Below are 18,675 nucleotides of genomic sequence, written 5' to 3'. Positions count from 1 at the left end.
ACAAGTGACTTCATTTATTAATAAATATGCACACACTACTAGTAATTTTTTTATCTCTCATCTTCACTATTCACATAAATGTCAATGTATTTAATAGATCTAAGAGTTCAAATAGCTGGGTTCTGGTAGCTTATGCCTGTAATCCAAGCTACTCAGGATGCTGAGATCTGAGGATTTTGGTTCAAAGCCAACCTCAGCAAGAAAGTCCACAGTACTCTTGTCTCCAATGAACCATCAGAAAAACATAACAGAAGCTGTGGTTCAAAGTGATAGAGTGATAGTCTTGAGCAAAAGAGGTCAGGGAAAGCTCCAGGTCCTGAGTTCAAACTCCAAGATTGACAAAAAAAAAAAATTCAAAGCTAGAGTATAGTCATAGATTCTCCAAGTTGAGGTTCTTCACACCATCAGTCTTCCACTGGATTCTATTTCTATGCATTCAATATGTCTTTAGCCCCTTCCCATGCCTGGCCATTCACTTTTCCCTCTGTATTATTTACTTTCCCCTCCCACAGCCTTTCTCATTGGCATCTTATCTATTCTTACACCTCCAACTGCCATCTGTTGATATCCTACTAATCTGCTTCTTCAAAATAGACTTCTATTTCAGACTTGTATAATTTAATGGGAAGCAGATGTCTTGCAGACACCTCAGATTCAATGCCCCGTTCCCACTCTCTCACTTTCCAGTGAAGTACCCGTTCTTCCTTTCCTTCTCATTCGTTTGCATGTAACGACCATTTCCCACACAGTCATCAAAAGCCTACATTTGACAGACGTTACACATAGTCTGACACTGATCACATTCAACAGTCATTGGACTTTTGAATTTGCTATACATTCCAAGTGTATTTCTGATTCAGTTGCATACATTGTTGTGTCAGTGTCTTGTTTTCTTTTGTATGGAATTATGCACTGGTTTCTCAATCTCAAATCCATTGACATCCTTCTACTTATTGATATAGGGGTGGACAATTCCAGAATGTCACTGGCTCCACCTTGTAATTTGTCCTAGTATCCCTGTCTGCTCTTGAATAGTTTCAGGATCACTTCTATTTCTCCCACTTGTGAAAATAAAATTTCATTAATTGTTCATAGTTGTCCCCAGGAGGAACAAAATCATTCTCTACTGAGAATTATCAGATGAATACTATTTCATCCTAATTTGTTCTCATATTTTAGCTTTAATATTCTCTATCAATCTGCCAAAATTAATATTACGAAGTTAACTTTTGAACAAAATTCACCTATTAAAACCCATTAGTGATTCCAAATTGCCTGCAGAAAAAAATAAAAAGCCAATCCAGCCATTCATTGCTTCTCTAGTTCGTATACAACATGCATGTGATGTAGATCGGTACATCCTAATATTTTTTATGTTAATATTTCATACAAATTAGAGGTATCTTAGAGGAAATTTGAAAGATCTTTACTTTTCCCACCTTTTCCTGTCTGTAATTTCTTGCATTATATTTCTGTGCAGCTGGATCATATGGATAATCGTAGATCAATAAGAAGGCAGCAGACTTATCTTAATTATTGTTAATCTAGAGGCTTGCCTAAAGAACAAAGTCAAAACATGGAATACAAACTATAAGTTTTAATTCCTATTCTTCTTTCAAATTATGTTCGGGAAAACACAGACAAGAACACAATAGTCCCATAGAAAAGATGGCTTATGTTTCACAGCACAATTTGGCAGCACTTCAATTAGTCAGAAATGCCATGACAATAACCTTGGCCTATTGTTAGAATTCTAGCATGTACATTTTTCACTGTTTCCCAGTGTGAAGAGGGCAACTATTGATTATGAGACTTCTGAACTTCTATTAGGCTTGACTCATCTCTTAGTTGATGATTATTTTAGTTCAGTGATAAGATGATTTAGAATTATGACTATCAATTGAAGAAAGGCATACAGTCATACAGGCATACAGGCATACAGATTAGGCCAAACTGCCTAATCCTGGGAAAGACCTTGTCATAACTATTTTCCCTTCATAACAGAGCTCAGAGCTTTCCCAATATAGGCATTTTTGCAGGACTTTCGTTTAAAGAATGACTGACTGGTTTTGGAAATAGTTGTTTAAATTTTTCTGAGAAGTATTATATATTCATTTTACCCTAAGGAACTCCTATAGCTAATTCAATATAACTGAGAATGACACCAGGGTTCATACAAATGTAGAAACAACTGTATCTAAGCAGTGTTTATGGTAGTAGAAAAAAAAAAAGAAGCAAAGACCCAGTGATGAGAGGGATGAATCAGTGGAGAGAGGATTGAAATGGAATGCTACTTGGTAGTATATGTAATTTTTTTCTTTGTGGTAGAGGCTGGTACAGATATTTTGTTTTAACTGTTTCCTCTAACATAGCATCTAGGAAAAGTTCCGCAAAACTAACAATAATAATACTTCCTCAGTTTCTGGAAACTTTATTTAAAGCTTTCAATACAGTGTCCTCGCTTTGAAAATATGATATGGATCAAACTGCACTCAACTTCCATTTATACAACTTGCTAAACTACACATGCTATTGAGTCAGTTATTTCATTTCTCTGTTCATGGATTTCCTTGTCTGAAAAATGAGGTGGATAATAACTCTATTCTGCACGCAAAGCTGTAATATTGAATTAACAACCTATGCAAAGTGCATAGGATAAAGCCTGTTGTAGAGTAGCAATCTAATAAATGCTGCCTATTGTCATCCAGTTCAGGGCTCATCAAACTAGAAATGAAGACAAGGACAAAGCAGGTAGCACTTCACTAATTAATCTCAGATGGCTACAGCAAACACAGTCTAATAGTGTGTGTGTGGCTGAGGTGGGGGGGATCATTTCCTTTAAAAACTGTTCCTCGGGCTGGGGATATAGCCTAGTGGCAAGAGTGCCTGCCTCGGATACACGAGGCCCTAGGTTCGATTCCCCAGCACCACATATACAGAAAACGGCCAGAAGCGGCGCTGTGGCTCAAGTGGCAGAGTGCTAGCCTTGAGCGGGAAGAAGCCAGGGACAGTGCTCAGGCCATGAGTCCAAGGCCCAGGACTGGCAAAAAAAAAAAAAAAAAAAAAAAACTGTTCCTCTTTCACTTGTTTTGTGCTGTTAGAAGCCAACTTCATGGCCAGGTGATAATTCAAGTACTAATTTACCTCACAGTTTAGGAGATGGTTTTAGTACTTTTCATACTTGGTCAAAATTTAGAGTTAGGAGTAAGAATTAAAGCCAGTTCCATCTTGCCACTTTTAATTTCAAAAGATGCTTTTACTTGTATCCTTTTGAATAATTTAAATTATCTTTAAGTAGTTGTTCAAAGGAGCTTTATGGAATGTATAATATGTCAGCTCTTCCCAGAGGGATGTGGCTTCCTCTCTCTCTTTGCTAACTAAGAACAGAGGAGTTTAAAATTTTAGAAGTCCTCTCTTTCCCCACTGTTTCCTTTATGAGTTAAAATCTTATTTCTTTTCTAACCAGTTTGATATTTTTATTGCTTTAAAAACATCATTCATGGAATTAGGCAGCCCTTTTTAAACCTGAAATCCTAAAGACCACAAGACATAGGTACTGTGGGAAATATTTCTGTAGATTTTTTTTAATTGCATACGTTGCACCTGCAAAGGAACGGAGGGGAAGCACATCCTACTAATTTTGTACACATCTTGAGGTTCACATAGCAAAATCATATGGAAAAAAAATACCTATGTTTTAACCTAGACAAACCTGTCTTTGAATTTACGTTAATTGCGTCTTAAAACCCAATCACTGAGGCCTTTGTCTTTTTGTCCATCCCCTCAATTAGACTTCATTCTTTTTCACTGAATGGTAATTACTGTCCAATGTCCCCACCACCCAGCTGTGCATTGACAATGTTACCTACTTTAGCATTCTCATGTTCTGCTGAGGTGTGCACTCTTTTCCTACTGCTTAGTAGCCATTAAATCAGCCCACAATGATGCACATATCCAGCTCCATAGTGCAAAAAGGGTTGGAAAAAATGCATTGTCTTGCATTGCACAATGCAAGTAAAACTCAGATACTCAGAAATAGATTAAATTGCTCTGGGTGCTCATTTCTCTAGATTGTATTTAAAGGCTCCTATCATATGGGCAGAGAAGGCAATTCTTCTGCTTTCCCCATATGATTCCTTAGAATCCCCAAACAAGTGCTAACTGGCTTAGGGCAGAGATTTCATCTTCCTTAAAAAAATGTTTGCTGGGAAATAAAAGCCAAATATATGTCACTTTAAGAATCATTTAGAGTCCGCAGTTCTATCTTTGAATTGACATCTTTGCTTCATTCTGCCATCTGTGATTTATGCTTAAAAGCTGGTCATTCCTTTGAAGCCAACAAATCATTAATTTTTGTCATAACCTATTGACTCTGTATAATTGTAAAGTATCCTTCTCTACCCAAAATAGGATGATTTTTTAATTCCTTTATCCTCAATTGATAGCTTTCTCTTCTTCAAATCTTTCTCACAGGGAAAGTTAGTTCTAATCCACAAAACAAAGAATTTTAGTAAGGATTAACCTGATACAAAGCAAGATATAAGTGACTAAAAACAAAGCATAGGTGTGTTCACACTGGAACATGGGTGCAACTTCTTTATGAATTAATCATTTATTACTAGAAATAATTGCTTCTCCTGGTACACTAGCTGATGAGAATATTGGGGTAGAAAGAATTTCAGATTCTACTCTTCATATAAAAATCACAGAACAATCCAGGTATTTTTTGTTGCTAAAACTTTTTTGGCCTTCTGGTTGTGGTGTTAACAATATCAAATGGTGTTAACAATATCAAAAGCATACATACATATGTGTGTGTGAAACAAATATATATTTATCTATAGAACAAAAGTTAGATTATATAATAAGAGGTTAATGGAAATTTTCAACAAATGGTTCAACTATTGATTTTCAGTTTACACAAATAATATTAGAAAAAGAAAATTACTTTAATATCTACCCAGGATTTCTGTCATCAGTATTTGTGTATGGATATAGAGAACCTTAAATGTGACAAGTCTTTTTTTTTTTTTTTTTTTTTTTTTTTTTTTTGCCAGTCCTGGACCTTGTACTCAGGGCCTGAGCACAATCCCTGGCTTCTTTTTGCTCAAGCTTAGCACTGTACCACTTGAGCCACAGTGCCACTTCTGGCCATTTTCTATATATGTGGTGCTGAGGAATTGAACCCATGGCTTAATATATACAAGGCAAGCACTCTTGCCACTAGGCCATATTCCCAGCCCATGTGACAAGTCTTAATGGAAATTTTCTCTAAGTCTAAATTATGAGCCAAACTTCAAAGCTTCCATATTAAAGAAAACTTTAACATATCATACTAATTGTTTTTATATTGGTTACATATGGAAATAATTCTTCAGCTATAATGAGCATAATAAAACATAATTGTTCTAATTTCACCTGTTTTATTTAGGATTTATGGAGAAAAATTAAAATAATGTAATTGACCTAATTATAGTCCTTTAATATTTCTCTTTTTCAGTTGTTGAAAGATGGGATCACAAAATAAAAAAGGATGAAGAGGAGAGTAAAACTCTGTCCCCAGATCTATCCTACTATTCCAACATCAGAGCAGCATATATATATATATATATATATATATATATATATATATATATATATATATATATATATATATACAGAGAGAGAGAGAGAGAGAGAGAGAGAGAGAGAGAGAGAGAGAGCTCTGATAGGAAAAGAAAGAAGTGTTTTCAAGGAACTTCGAGGATTAAATCAGTTCTGTTGGGAACAACAAATACAGAAAGCAATTCACAGGGGGAAAATGTGTGAGGAGTTCCTTATTTCTAGACATTTACTTTCTGAGAACCTTGGTCACTTTTTAAGATTTCTTTCCAGGCTTCTCTACAGTGGCTGGGTTAGCCCCTTGAATAAGACTCAGATGTTTGGAGGATGATGACCAGGGCTAATCAATCACCTAAAGGTCCAGGTGCATAGCCAGCAGAGAAGCAGCAGCAGTGAAAAGAAGCCAGCTGGGAGCATAGAGTTGATAGTCTGCGGTAGGCTCTGGTAATGATCTGGGAAGATACTCCCAGACCCAATTCATGTTACCATCATAGTTCCACATTTTTAAAAACACTTACATGTGGGACAAACTAGAGCACGCACCATCCCTATTCTTAGTGCCAAATATAAGGAAGAACATTGCAATTTCTGTTTTTATTACTATGTATCTGGATGTTTTCTTTCCCATAATAATTTCTCAAGTATATAGTCAGGTTGTGTGTTCTTTCAGTTACTGATTTCTACTTTAAAACAAGACTTCATTTGGCAATATCTGTCATTTCTTTTTTTTTTTTTTTTTTTTGTCCAGTCCTGGGCCTTGGACTCAGGGCCTGAGCACTGTCCCTGGCTTCTTCCCGCTCAAGGCTAGCACTCTGCCACTTGAGCCACAGCGCCGCTTCTGGCCATTTTCTGTATATGTGGTGCTGGGGAATCGAACCTAGGGCCTCGTGTATCTGAGGCAGGCACTCTTGCCACTAGGCTATATCCCCAGCCCCCTGTCATTTCTTTTAACACTGGAAATTTTTTTTTTTTGTAGGAAATGTTTTAGAAAAACAGTTTCTTACTGTGGATTTCTCCTGCTCCATTTGATTCTTCAGTACTGCTCTATTAAAAGGGGATTTTTGGTCTTCTTCAATGATGATTTACCTGTATGTAAATGACCCCATGAAGTTCACAGTATGCTCTTCCTTTAGTGATCTTTCAGACTTGAAAAGAGAAGATTTCTGAAGATAATGATGGTATGTCTTGTTTTGGAGAGTGTTAGATGCTGGGAACCTGCTTATGTTGATACATCATTAAATCTAATGTTGGTAGGTGATTTTTTTGTTTTATGGCAAAAAATCCTTCAGACATGGATGAGAATTTCGGAGTCACCAAAGAAAGCTATCCTCCACCAAATCCTCAAGATAGAAATAAGGATTTCATCATATGTACCTAACAAGGCTAAGTTAATCAAGTATGACAGAAAAGTAGAGGTTGTCAACTATGTTTTTCTTGCTGTTTCTGTTGGTATTTAATCATGTTTATTTGAAAATTGACTCTACTTTGACAATCTTTTCTGTTGAATTTATTGTTATAAGTGCAAGAATGATTAATGACTTTAGTGAAATTATAGATTCTTATTGTTACTAGAATAATATAGTAAGAACCAACTAAATCTTATAACGTATCCTATGTATGTGTATGGAATTCTTTGGAATATAAATTGCTGCGTTAATGCTGATGCTGCGAATTTACTTTCTGGCTTAAATTACTATGTTTAAAACTATATAAGGTAGATATATTTTGAATTTTATAAGGACCTTTCACAATAAAAGTTTCATATGTTGCTTCTTGATATAACTACAAGAAAATCTGGCTAATTTGCATACATTGTGGACTCAATCTGATTTATAGTAAAATTGCTTAATTTTTATAATGAATATGCCCAAATATACCTATGATTTACTGTCATAGATTGACAAAAGTTAGCAATTCTATAATTTTCTAAACTTTTTATGAATTCTTTGTAATGAACATTAAATTTGCACATTATTATGTTTCTGTTTATCCATATGTTTATAGCAGTAAGAAATATATATTTCTTACTTTGTACCACACATTATGCTAAGTATCACATCTCTAAAGTGAGTATTATTACTAGTCAAACTTTCACAAATAAATATGTACAAAACTATAAGTAACAAGCCTGTCATGGCTAATAAAAAAAGGAACCAGAATTTCAGTGTAAGTAAAATATTATACCAGCAGTGAGTCTTAAACTGTACTCTTGAAGAATGGTCATTCTGAATGACTACTGGTGTTTTGGATGCTGTTTTTATTCTAGTAATTGGTAATGGTTTCTTGAGAATAATTCTTATACTGAATGCAGTCAATGAAGGCCTGTCAAACAAAGTACTTTTCTGCGCTCTATTCGAATAAGTGATGGTCCAACGTTCTTTCACTATCGATTTTGTACCCCTTTTGATGTCAACATTCACTTCAGCAGGTTATGATCCTTTCCCTGGAAGGGTGACCCATACCTTTATAATGAAGAGTCTGAGGCCTTAGGAGGGCAATGTAGGGTAGGTTGTGTACTTTCTCATTGATCTTAATCACAATGCATGACAATGTTGAGAGATGACCTGAGAGATCACCTCTACTCCATACATGCTCTTCCTTACTCCACTGCACATTAGGAATCATTTCCCTGGGGATCTGGATCAATCTTCTCCACCAATACTCTACCTTTCTTCTTTACCTATTGATTCAGAGATAGGGACAGCTCAAATTTGTGAGTGAGTTAATTTTTAGTTTAATGAGTCATGATTGGGTTCTTGGTAAAAGCACTCTTCTCTTTAGAACTACGATCCTTAGGAGAATGGAACATAAGCTTTTTAGAACAAGGGTCCACGATCTTGCAAAATACTTCACTAGGGATAATGGATAATGATGTATGGTATTCTTTTCATTTTCATGCCTTGATTTTTGAAATTCTGGCTCTGAGAATAGCAGCATCATACATTGAGTGCTGACAGAGAGCATATGCAACTTTCTGGAGACTTCCCCCCCCCCCCCCCGATTTTCAAGGCATTGGTTTTTTTCCCTGTCACTATGGATATCTTCAAAAGATATTTTAAACCCAACTTCAGGAGAGCTGGGGATATGATAGTGCCTGTGACCTTCATGAAGGTGAAGCTTTCGGTATACTTGGTTGCTGTAAAATGAGTTCTTAATAACAATAATTGCTACATACTTATAATGATAAGGGATAAGTTTATCAGTAATTCTATGGGGAGACGTCTTTTCAGGGGAGACCATCCCGTATTCAGAGGAAATGTGTTTTCCAGTAAGGACAAAATGTGCCCCTGATGGAGGTGTCCACCAATTGCTTTTGCCATCTTCTTTCCAGCCAGGTTCCATCAAAGTCCCTGACTTAGGTTGTGCCTTGATTGCATAACTGAATTATTGGCTGATGCTCATGGATGTGGATACATTTGTCCATTAGGCTGTTTCTCCTTCAAAATTAAATACAAAATCAGCTACTTTGCCTGATGTTCTACTCATTGAAACATTTTGGCTTCACCACTGTCATTCTGTGATGTCCTAGTAAGATGTGATTCAACAGATATTTCAGGTGGTGAGTGCCTGAGCAAGCTGCAAAACAATCCCTATGCATGGACCCAATTTTCACTTCCTCTCTCAAGTAATTACAAGGTATCCTGTGAGGCCATATGTGAAGACATGGAGAAAAGGATAGCAATGTAGCAAGAATTAGAACAGGCATTAGAGCTAGTCTTCGTGCAAATTTATCTGTGTTTTTCCAACTGCTTGAAACCAATCATTCATATAATGCCTTTTTGTGAGGGTGGAATTGTTTTTTATACATCCATCTTTCTGGTTTGTTGCATCAGATAACACCCAATTCATTATGACAATAGTTGATTTGGCATCCCAGGAACACTGTTAAGTTTCCACATGGCCATTCTCTGCTTCTCAGGTACAGAATGCTTCTATATGTTTGACAACAAGGACTTACACCCAAATGCTAAGTGGTTCCACTGTGATTTCCCCTATGTGGATCAGTTCAAGGCTCCAAATAGCATCTTTGTTTACAACTAACATCTCAAGTATCATTTAGTATGCTGCATCATATGGCCTGTCTGGTAGAGGAAGCTCCACGGTTGCCTAGATCTGTTACAAAACCTTCTGTTTCCTATTCTTACTTAGTAATAGAAACTCTTCAGGCTACTCAGCAAACATAAGAACATAACATAAGAAAGGAGAATGTGGTCTCCAAAATTCAAATGGTCTCACTAGGAACTGTGCATCATTGTCCTAGGTTGTAGGGGGGACTGGATGGTACACCTTATCATTTGCATTAAACAGAATGTACCAGCATGCCTCCTGTCACTCCATCCATAGAAATTGTACTGAGGAAGGAGGACATTAGATTTTATTTGTTTTCCAACTTCTGTCATACAAATGATTTACCACTAAGCCCCAAATACTTGCTATTTTTTAACCACTTGGCCCAATTAGAACATTATCATCCACAAGGTAAATCATTTTGTTATGTTATAGAACAGAAAGGGGATAGAGATCTCTATAGCCAAGTTATGATATACAGCTAGACAGTTGATAGACCCATTCTGTAGGCCAAATAAAGAAGCTTTCCTGAATCTCATGTAAGACTTTCAAACGAATTAGGATGGGAATCAATTTATGATTTAGAGGAGTCTAGCATGTGTATTTATTATCCAATTGAAATACTTCTCTATGAGGCTTTTTTTCTTCAGTTGAAATTTCATTTTGCATTTGCCTTCTATGATATAGTTTTGTCATCATAACAATAATACTTGTATGACTATATACACATTATTTGTGTGTCAGTACACCATTATCTGTGCACGAGTCTTAAATTTAAATCTCTCTCTTTATTTTTATTTTTTTTGCTAGACCTGGGCCTTGTACTCAGGGACTGAGCATTATTTATGGCTTCTTTTTGCTCAAGGCTAGCACACTGCCACTTGAGCCACAGCACCACTTCTGCCTGTTTTCTATATATGTGATGCTGAGGAATCGAGCCCAGGGCTTCATGTATACAAGGGAAGGACTCTTGCCGCTAGGCCATATTCTTAGCCCAAATTTAAATCTCTTATATATATCCTACACACTTTTCATATATACTCACTAGAAAATGAAGTTAAATGAATGATTGAATGAAGACTAAGGTCTAAACATTCTCAGTTAAAAATGTGTTAATCCAAAGTGATCACATTGCTAGAACATGAGTAATTGGGTCATGTGAGATGTAAGATATACTTGGTAAAATCTAGTCAAGAAGATGATGTGAAATGAACCCCACGTTATGGAAACAAGTGATATATCATTCTTGTAATTATTTTCAACATGCTATGTGAAACAGTACCCTTTTTTTCCTTTTTTTTCTCTCATACTCCCTTCCTGTGGTTTTACCTCTGCTATCACTGTATTTGATCTTAGTACCCTGGATACTGTATATACTTGTATTAGAACTAGGGAAGGGAAAGGGAATACCAAAATCAAGAGACAACGATAAAAAAACAAACCACTGCAAAAGCAATACTTACAAAACCCTTTGGTGTAAACCAACTGTACAACTCATGGCGGAGAGAGAGGGAAATGGGGAGGGGGGAGGCAGGGGGAAAATGAGGGCAGAGGTAACAAGTTGAATAAGAAATGTACTCACTGCCTTACATATGAAACTGTAACCCCTCTATTCTTCACTTTGACAATAAAGAATTGCAAAAACAAAAGAAAAAGAGTTGACAATCTACTCTTTATGACTCATTTAATCAATCATTTATTCATTTTTGTAGTTGAACAGTGATGATTTTTCATCATCTCTGTTTTCAACAATAACTAAATTAGACCCCTCCTGAGATCAATGCTGCTACAATTAGAATGATGTACATGTATCATTCTTAATTAATTTGTGGCAAATATATAATGGTCTCTATGGTCAGGATCATCTGCATACAGCAACATAATCATTTTCCCTTATACTAGAGAATTTTTATGAGTCATAAGTCTTCTCTGGGGGTGTGGTTATCATCTGATAATCATACCCTTGGGAGATGAAAACACTTATCTTTGGATCATGACTTGCAATGCCCCAGGGGTGTGATTATCTTAAGAAAAAAATCACACTCTCTGTCATGCCTAATTGCTTAATTATTATAGCTGTGAGTTCATAGAACCATATAGGAACTAAAGTTGTGTCAGCACTTCTAGTGTAAATTCCTTATCCAAGTGTCTTAACGATTAAAAAGGAAACCTATGCTCTGTTAAAGCACTGCATTAGAAAATATCACTCTAGGAAGCACACTTCTTCAGAAGAGTGTTTCCATTTAAATATAAGATTCCTGCACACTTAGTAAATGGACTAGAAGGAAAAATGTTTAACATTTTTAAAACATATATTCTTTGGAGTAGCAAATACATCAATCTGAAGAACAAAAAATGTCCCACATATTTTGCAATTTATAAAAGATAATGTAAGCTAAATCACAAATGGACAATGTGATCATATATGTGTCACTTCCCAGCATTACCTAGGTATTTTGTGAGCTCATATGCTTTAACTTTCTAAAGAAGTACTTCTAAAGTAAATAGATGTTAAAGAACAAAAAGAGAAATCAGAATATGGAGTCATGTGTTGCAGAACTGGTTCTGGTAAGACCCTTTAGTCTTACCTGGGTCTTCAGCCAGAAATGTTTCTAAACTTTATTCTCCATACATCAATATACCAGTGACTAAAGATAAAACTACTCTATTGATTCAGTAATAACAAGTGATAGATACAATTAACTACTGCCTATAATTCATGGAAAGGAACAACTTACTCAGTGTTCCTGAGATGCCAATAAACTATGGAAATGGATCAAGCAGAATGCTATCTTATCTCATGCCCAATGTACCGAGAATTAAGTGCTTCATTTCTTGAATTAGATGATAGCTTTCTGTTTTTAAATCACAAAAATGAATGCTTTCATGGACTGATAGTGTAAAAACTTGGACTTCTGTTTTGTAGATTCTAGAACAGTTTGGGTGCATATGGAAAATGTATACCTAGTGTTGAAATCTCTGAAAACAATAATGAAAATGATCGTTACAAATTTCTTATGCCATCCACTTGTCATTCCAGTTTGTTTTTGTAAGCTTCTTAATCAGGTTTATTCGAGGAATATTGTAACTTTTTAATTAAATGCTAAAGATCCAATGAATACTTGATTTGGGATGGCAAAATTGCTTCTAGTAGCATCTCTGTCTTATTGCATATGTCTGTATAGTTGAAGATTCATGTGCTTCATCACCTTTGGACAGTTTTGGCCATTATTTTTTTTCAGTTATGCTTTATTCCTTTTCTCTCCCACTATTCTCTCAGTATCTCAAGGTTATAATGTTGGCTTTCTTAACATCACACAGATGTTTTATACTCTATTAGCATTTGTTTTCATTCTGTTCCTTGTTCTCCATACAGTTTTGACCTGTTTGGTTATTCCCCAAAGGGTAGGCACACAGTCCAGTAAGATAAAAAGCAGCTAAGGAAGAGATAACACAAGGCTTTATTTTTCAAAGCTTAGTAGTTACTTTGTTCATTAAATCCCAAAGATTTATGAAGTTTATTTAGCTACTTTTTCCAGTTAATGATTATCTCATTGAAGAAAATTATTTCTTCAATTCAGTGAAAGAACATTCCCTACAACTTTCCTTTCTTTCTTCTTCCTTCCTTCGTGTGTTCCTTCTTCCTCCCTCCCTCCTTCCCCTCCTCCCTCCCTTCTTCCCTCCCTTCATTCCTTCCATCTTGCACAAGTCAGTCTCAACTTGTCCCTTATCTCGCTTTTAAGTGCTGGAACTACTGGCATGTGGCATCTTAACTAAGTTTCTATTATTTCTGTAATTTCCCAGACAAATTACTTTTGAAGGTCTATTGCATTTTGTTTATTTTACACAACTCCAAATATTTTCATGAGATGACCTATTATCAATGGGTTCTTTTGAATTACGTTATTTGAATTTTAAGTTTGTATTCAGATTTTTTTTACTGTTTCTGATTAAAATTATAATTGGACAGAAACAATTGTCTCTATGAACCACCATTTTTATTTTATCAATACTTGTTTTAGTCCCTACGTTTGTGTTAGCCTGGTGAATAATTCCAGTGTGCTTCACGAGGAAGTGTGTTCAGCTGTGATTGGGATTGTATTCAATGAATGCCAATTAGGTTAAGTGAGTAGAATGAGGTTTTAGGTGTCTTCTAGCTTTTCTATTTTTTTTTTTGTATTATCTGTTATTAAGAGGTAATAATGAATTCTTAGAGCATGATTGTAGGTTTTTCTTTTCTCATTTCAGCATGTTGTTAGACTCATACATTCCTGAAGCTCCCTAATCATATGCAGATGGATGCATTTAAGGCTGTCATATTTTTAATACTTTTCGAAAGAGATTTCTTTATCACTCTGGCTATAAAACTTGTTCTGATGTTTCATTATCTCTTAGTACTATATATTTACATTTTCATGATTAGTGTTTGTGTGGTATGTCTTTTTCGATATTTTTGCTATTGATGTCATTTGGGTTGTCATCTTTTCTCTCTTTGTATTTAAATCATTATTTTCCATAGAATGATTTTGATTTTTAAGTAGAATGGTATAGTTCACTTTTAATGTATTTATCAATATATTTTATTTAAAGTCTAATATCCACCTGGCATCACATTGAGAAATTCTTATTTCTAATACTAAGGAGGCTCAAGAAAGAGGATTACAAGACGGAGGCTTGCTAAGGATACTTAGTGAGTTGAAGGTAGCCTGAACAATTTGAGGCAACTATGATCCAACATAAATGATAATTATTATCATGATAATTTACAGGGGATGTGACTCAGTAATGGAGTGCTTGTCTACCACATGCAAGTTCTGGCTTCAATCTTCAGTCCAAAATAAAAATCTGCTGTCTTGTTTGCTATTAGACCTGTCTTTTCCTTCTTTTTTTTTTTTTTCATAATTTCCTTTTTGGTTGTTGGTGGTGATAGGTTTGAACTCAGGTTCTGCGTACTTTCCCTGAGCTCAAGATGAGTACTTCACCACTACAAGCCACAGCACTACTTCAGTTTTCTGGTGGTTAATTGGAGATAAGAATCACATCAACTTTCCTGCCCAGGCTGGAAACCACAATCCTCTGATCTCAGCCTCCTAAGTAGCTAGGACCATAGACTTGAGCTACCACTACCTGGCTTAGGTATTTTGGATATATAGGAAGTCATTTTATCCATATTATTGATTATGGTATGGACACCAAGATAGATAATTTTGATTTCTTTTTGAATTATTTTAAAATTTGTTTATGAAAGTCATGGAGTAATTATTATTCTATTGATAGTTGATTACCACTGCTAAACAACGGTCTTTCTTGAGTTGTTCTCCAGAGTATTTGTTCTGAGTCATCAAAGAATGCTTTTCATTCTGAGTGACTGTGACTCAAATATCTGCAAACTATGTATGAGTTTTTAGAACCACACATCTCATCTTTGCTTTGTTTCTGTTAGGTGCTAAGAAGCTTTACTTGTTCACTGCTTAATATTCATCAGAGCAGAAAACAGTCTGCTTAATTACTGTAAGCATGAAACTCTCTAATCTCTAAATCATGAAAAAGTCATAGCCAAAATATCTAGTTCTTAAAATTAATTTTTGATTTTGAAAGTCCTTTAATTAAAACTGAGATAAAATCTTGTTGTAGACAAATTCTTAAGATTTTGTTGGAAATTAAATAGATCCAAGAATAGGCAAGACATTCCTGAAGCACACACAGAGGAAAGGAAAGAAAGGAGAGAGAGAGACAGACACACAGACACACAGAGACACAGAGACACACACAGAGAGAATAGAATAATATGATTTATTACAAAATGGCCATTGAAATGATTTAACATAATTAGGGGAAAACTTTTAAGAACTTTTTTCTATTTTACTTTACAAAAATTAAAATACAGGCAGTCCTCCAGTTCCACAGGTTTTACTTCTGTAGATTCATTCCATCAAGTACTGCCTAAGATATTTGGAAGTAAATTGTATTTCTACTGCATATATACAGAAATTTTCTTGATCCTATTCCCTAAACAAGAAAGTACAACATTTATTTTTAGAGCAATTACCCTGAATTTGGGCATTATATGTAATTTAGAAATGACAAATCATACAGATATGTAAATAGATTATATTTAAATCCTATGTCATTTTCTAGAAGATATTTCCTAAAAGACATTTTCTTAAATTTTGGTATCTATTAGAGTGGAAAGGAGAATCCAGAGAATAGTATATCACAGATTATGAGAAGTGAATATTAATAGCTTTTTGATTTAAAAAAAAGATATTTCTATTGTAATAGGCAGTTAGGACATAGTTTTAGCATGTTATACTTATAATTCGCCCCTTCATTTCCACAATAATAACTAAATGAATTGCCTTAGTTCAGAAGTTATAAGACAAAGACTCATAAAATGAGGCTCAAAAATTAGTTTCCAGCCCTTCACCATATTTGTGCTTGAGGAATTCAAACAGACAGAAATGACAAAATGTACTGTTTTTCCCCACAGCCATATTTTTCTTAAAATTCCAATCCTAGAATGTTAATTGTATGATTTTATTGTCCCAAATTATTAAAATTGATCATTCTTCTGTGAAAAAGCAAACTGTAGATTGGAGTTGTAATTTTGCTAAGAGGTAGAATTAGAACACATGATTCCTGGTTATCATGGGACTTTCTCATCACTTGACCACATATGTTCACATTCCAATTTTAGGAACTTGGCCAATTCAAATGAAAACATTCCAGTTTGCTAATCACCCTCCAGAAATGACTGCCCAAGAGATGTGAGAACATATGTTGCTAACTAAGTCTGATTTATTCTCATTCAAATGCACTTCATTATAAACAAAATAATTTATGTGTGACAATTACAATGATCCCACCCACTATTTTTAGAACAGCTTCTTGTTCACTAAATATATAGACTTCAATCATTTATTTTATCAAAATTTCATGTTTCTAGAACAGAGCTAATATTGCTTTGTAATTTTACTACTAAGACATGTTTTCAGGTCTGATATTTGCTGAGTGTAGACGCTTCAATGCATAAAGTAACTCACATTTTCAAGTCCATTTTTAACATACTTCAATTTTCGTCAAGTAAATAATGTTGTATTTCTATATGATTTATATATCAAAAGCAGTATGGAAATTTTTTTTAATATTTAAAAGAAGAATGTCTTTTAATTTAGTATTCTCACTTTAATGTAAGCACAGAATTAAAATTATAGAACATGCTTTTCTTAACAAAATTTTGGGGTAGACATTTTGCAAAAATTTTAAATGTTTTTATTCTTCAAGAGAAACTAAGAGAATCGTGTTCCCAGTAGTACTTAAACCAGTTTTTGAATGAAATATCCAAACATTGTGAAAGTCAGATAATTAATCAATGCTACATAAGAAGTAAAAATGGTTTATGGAAGATAAGAATACAAGCTTTCCTTTTGTATACTAACTTGTTATTTATAAAAACGTGATAAACCTTTCTTCTTATAACCAGGGTAGCTATTACTTGTATTCCAGATTAAAGGGAAATAGGTATATACTACATCCTTTTGATGTAGTAGTAGATACTAATTATTTATTATAAAATAAGAACATCATATGGCTATGAAAATATTACAATATTTAGCAGCATATTGTACTTTCTAACACTCAACATTTGGTAAAACAAAATTACTTTATTTCTGTACGGCAATGGAAACTACTGGACAATGCATACATCAGCAAGTCTACAGGATCAAAAATGATCTTTATTAAAGTTATGATTCCATGTGTTTCTAAAGCACACATGAATCTTTATAAAATATACTTCAGTATTTTATTCAGTTATTCTTCAATAAATTCTATTTGAGATTCTTTGTTTCAGGTATTTTTATATGGCCCTTACAATATTCTTTGAAATATTCAGGCAAATATTTTTGTCAATTTTATTTTACCTTTGTGAAATTTAATTTAGATCACTTATCAAATGTCACATATATTGGAAGTAAAAGATTTTCATGTTTGTCTAGTCATACATATATAGTACACTAAATTAAAAATAATTTGATATTATTGTACAAGAGTCTTCTTGTAAATTAGTTGCCTATGATGAGACTACACTAATTACAACATGGGGATGAAGCAAATGTATTTCCCTTCAAAAATATGAAGGTGGAATTTACTGAGTTGTTGAAAGTTATTGTCACTCCCCAAAGTAAACCAATTCATGATTGTGCCTTCAGATACACATGGTTTTTAAATCATTATCTGGAATAATTTCTATTCTGAATGTTTTATAAATAAAAGAATGGAATCATAAATATATCATAATATAATAAATCAGCATTATTTTAGAAATAACTGGTAATTACTTTAATCAATCTTAGAAAAAATAATATATTTGGTTGGTGATTGAAAACTTAAAGACTTTTGAATTACATTATGTCACAGTAAACAACATAACTGTCTATATGCTATTAGATTTTTGTTAAGGATGTCATCTCAGATTTTACAAAGACAATCTTCCTAATTTTGCTTTGAATTAAAATTGTAAAATTTTGTTTAGGCAGTGTTATTCTAAAATATCAGTAGTTTTTCTGTTTGTTTTTTTCAATTTCACTGTAGTTGTTTAGATGATAAGAAGTTATTTGAAAGACTAAATCACTATTTTCATATCCAAATAATTTGTAAACCGGGTCACAGTAAACTACTGATATTTCACTGAAATATCAGTAAAATTTCAGTATTTGGGCTTTTAAGGAGTTTGAAAAATATTTCAATGTAAATGAAAGGAATGGCAATTATTTCTCTGCTCTCCCCTAGAGAGAGCAGAGATCTAGGTTTCTGTCAGAAACAAATCCCTCTCCTATCTGTTCACTTTACAGTTCTAGAGAATACATTCTGTGTCTCCATTAAAATGCTATTGGTTGAGTGAAGATAACCATTTTATTCATAAAAGCTTGCTTTTTAAGACTTGAAAAGCATAGCAGTGGAGCTGACTATTGCAATAAAGGCTATGACTATGTCTTAATGACATCC

Source organism: Perognathus longimembris, chromosome 1 (genome assembly GCF_023159225.1).
Source record: "Perognathus longimembris pacificus isolate PPM17 chromosome 1, ASM2315922v1, whole genome shotgun sequence".
Classification (NCBI taxonomy): Eukaryota; Metazoa; Chordata; class Mammalia; order Rodentia; family Heteromyidae; genus Perognathus; species Perognathus longimembris.
The sequence above is the reverse complement of the archived record's forward strand: the minus strand, read 5'-3'. Positions refer to the sequence as shown.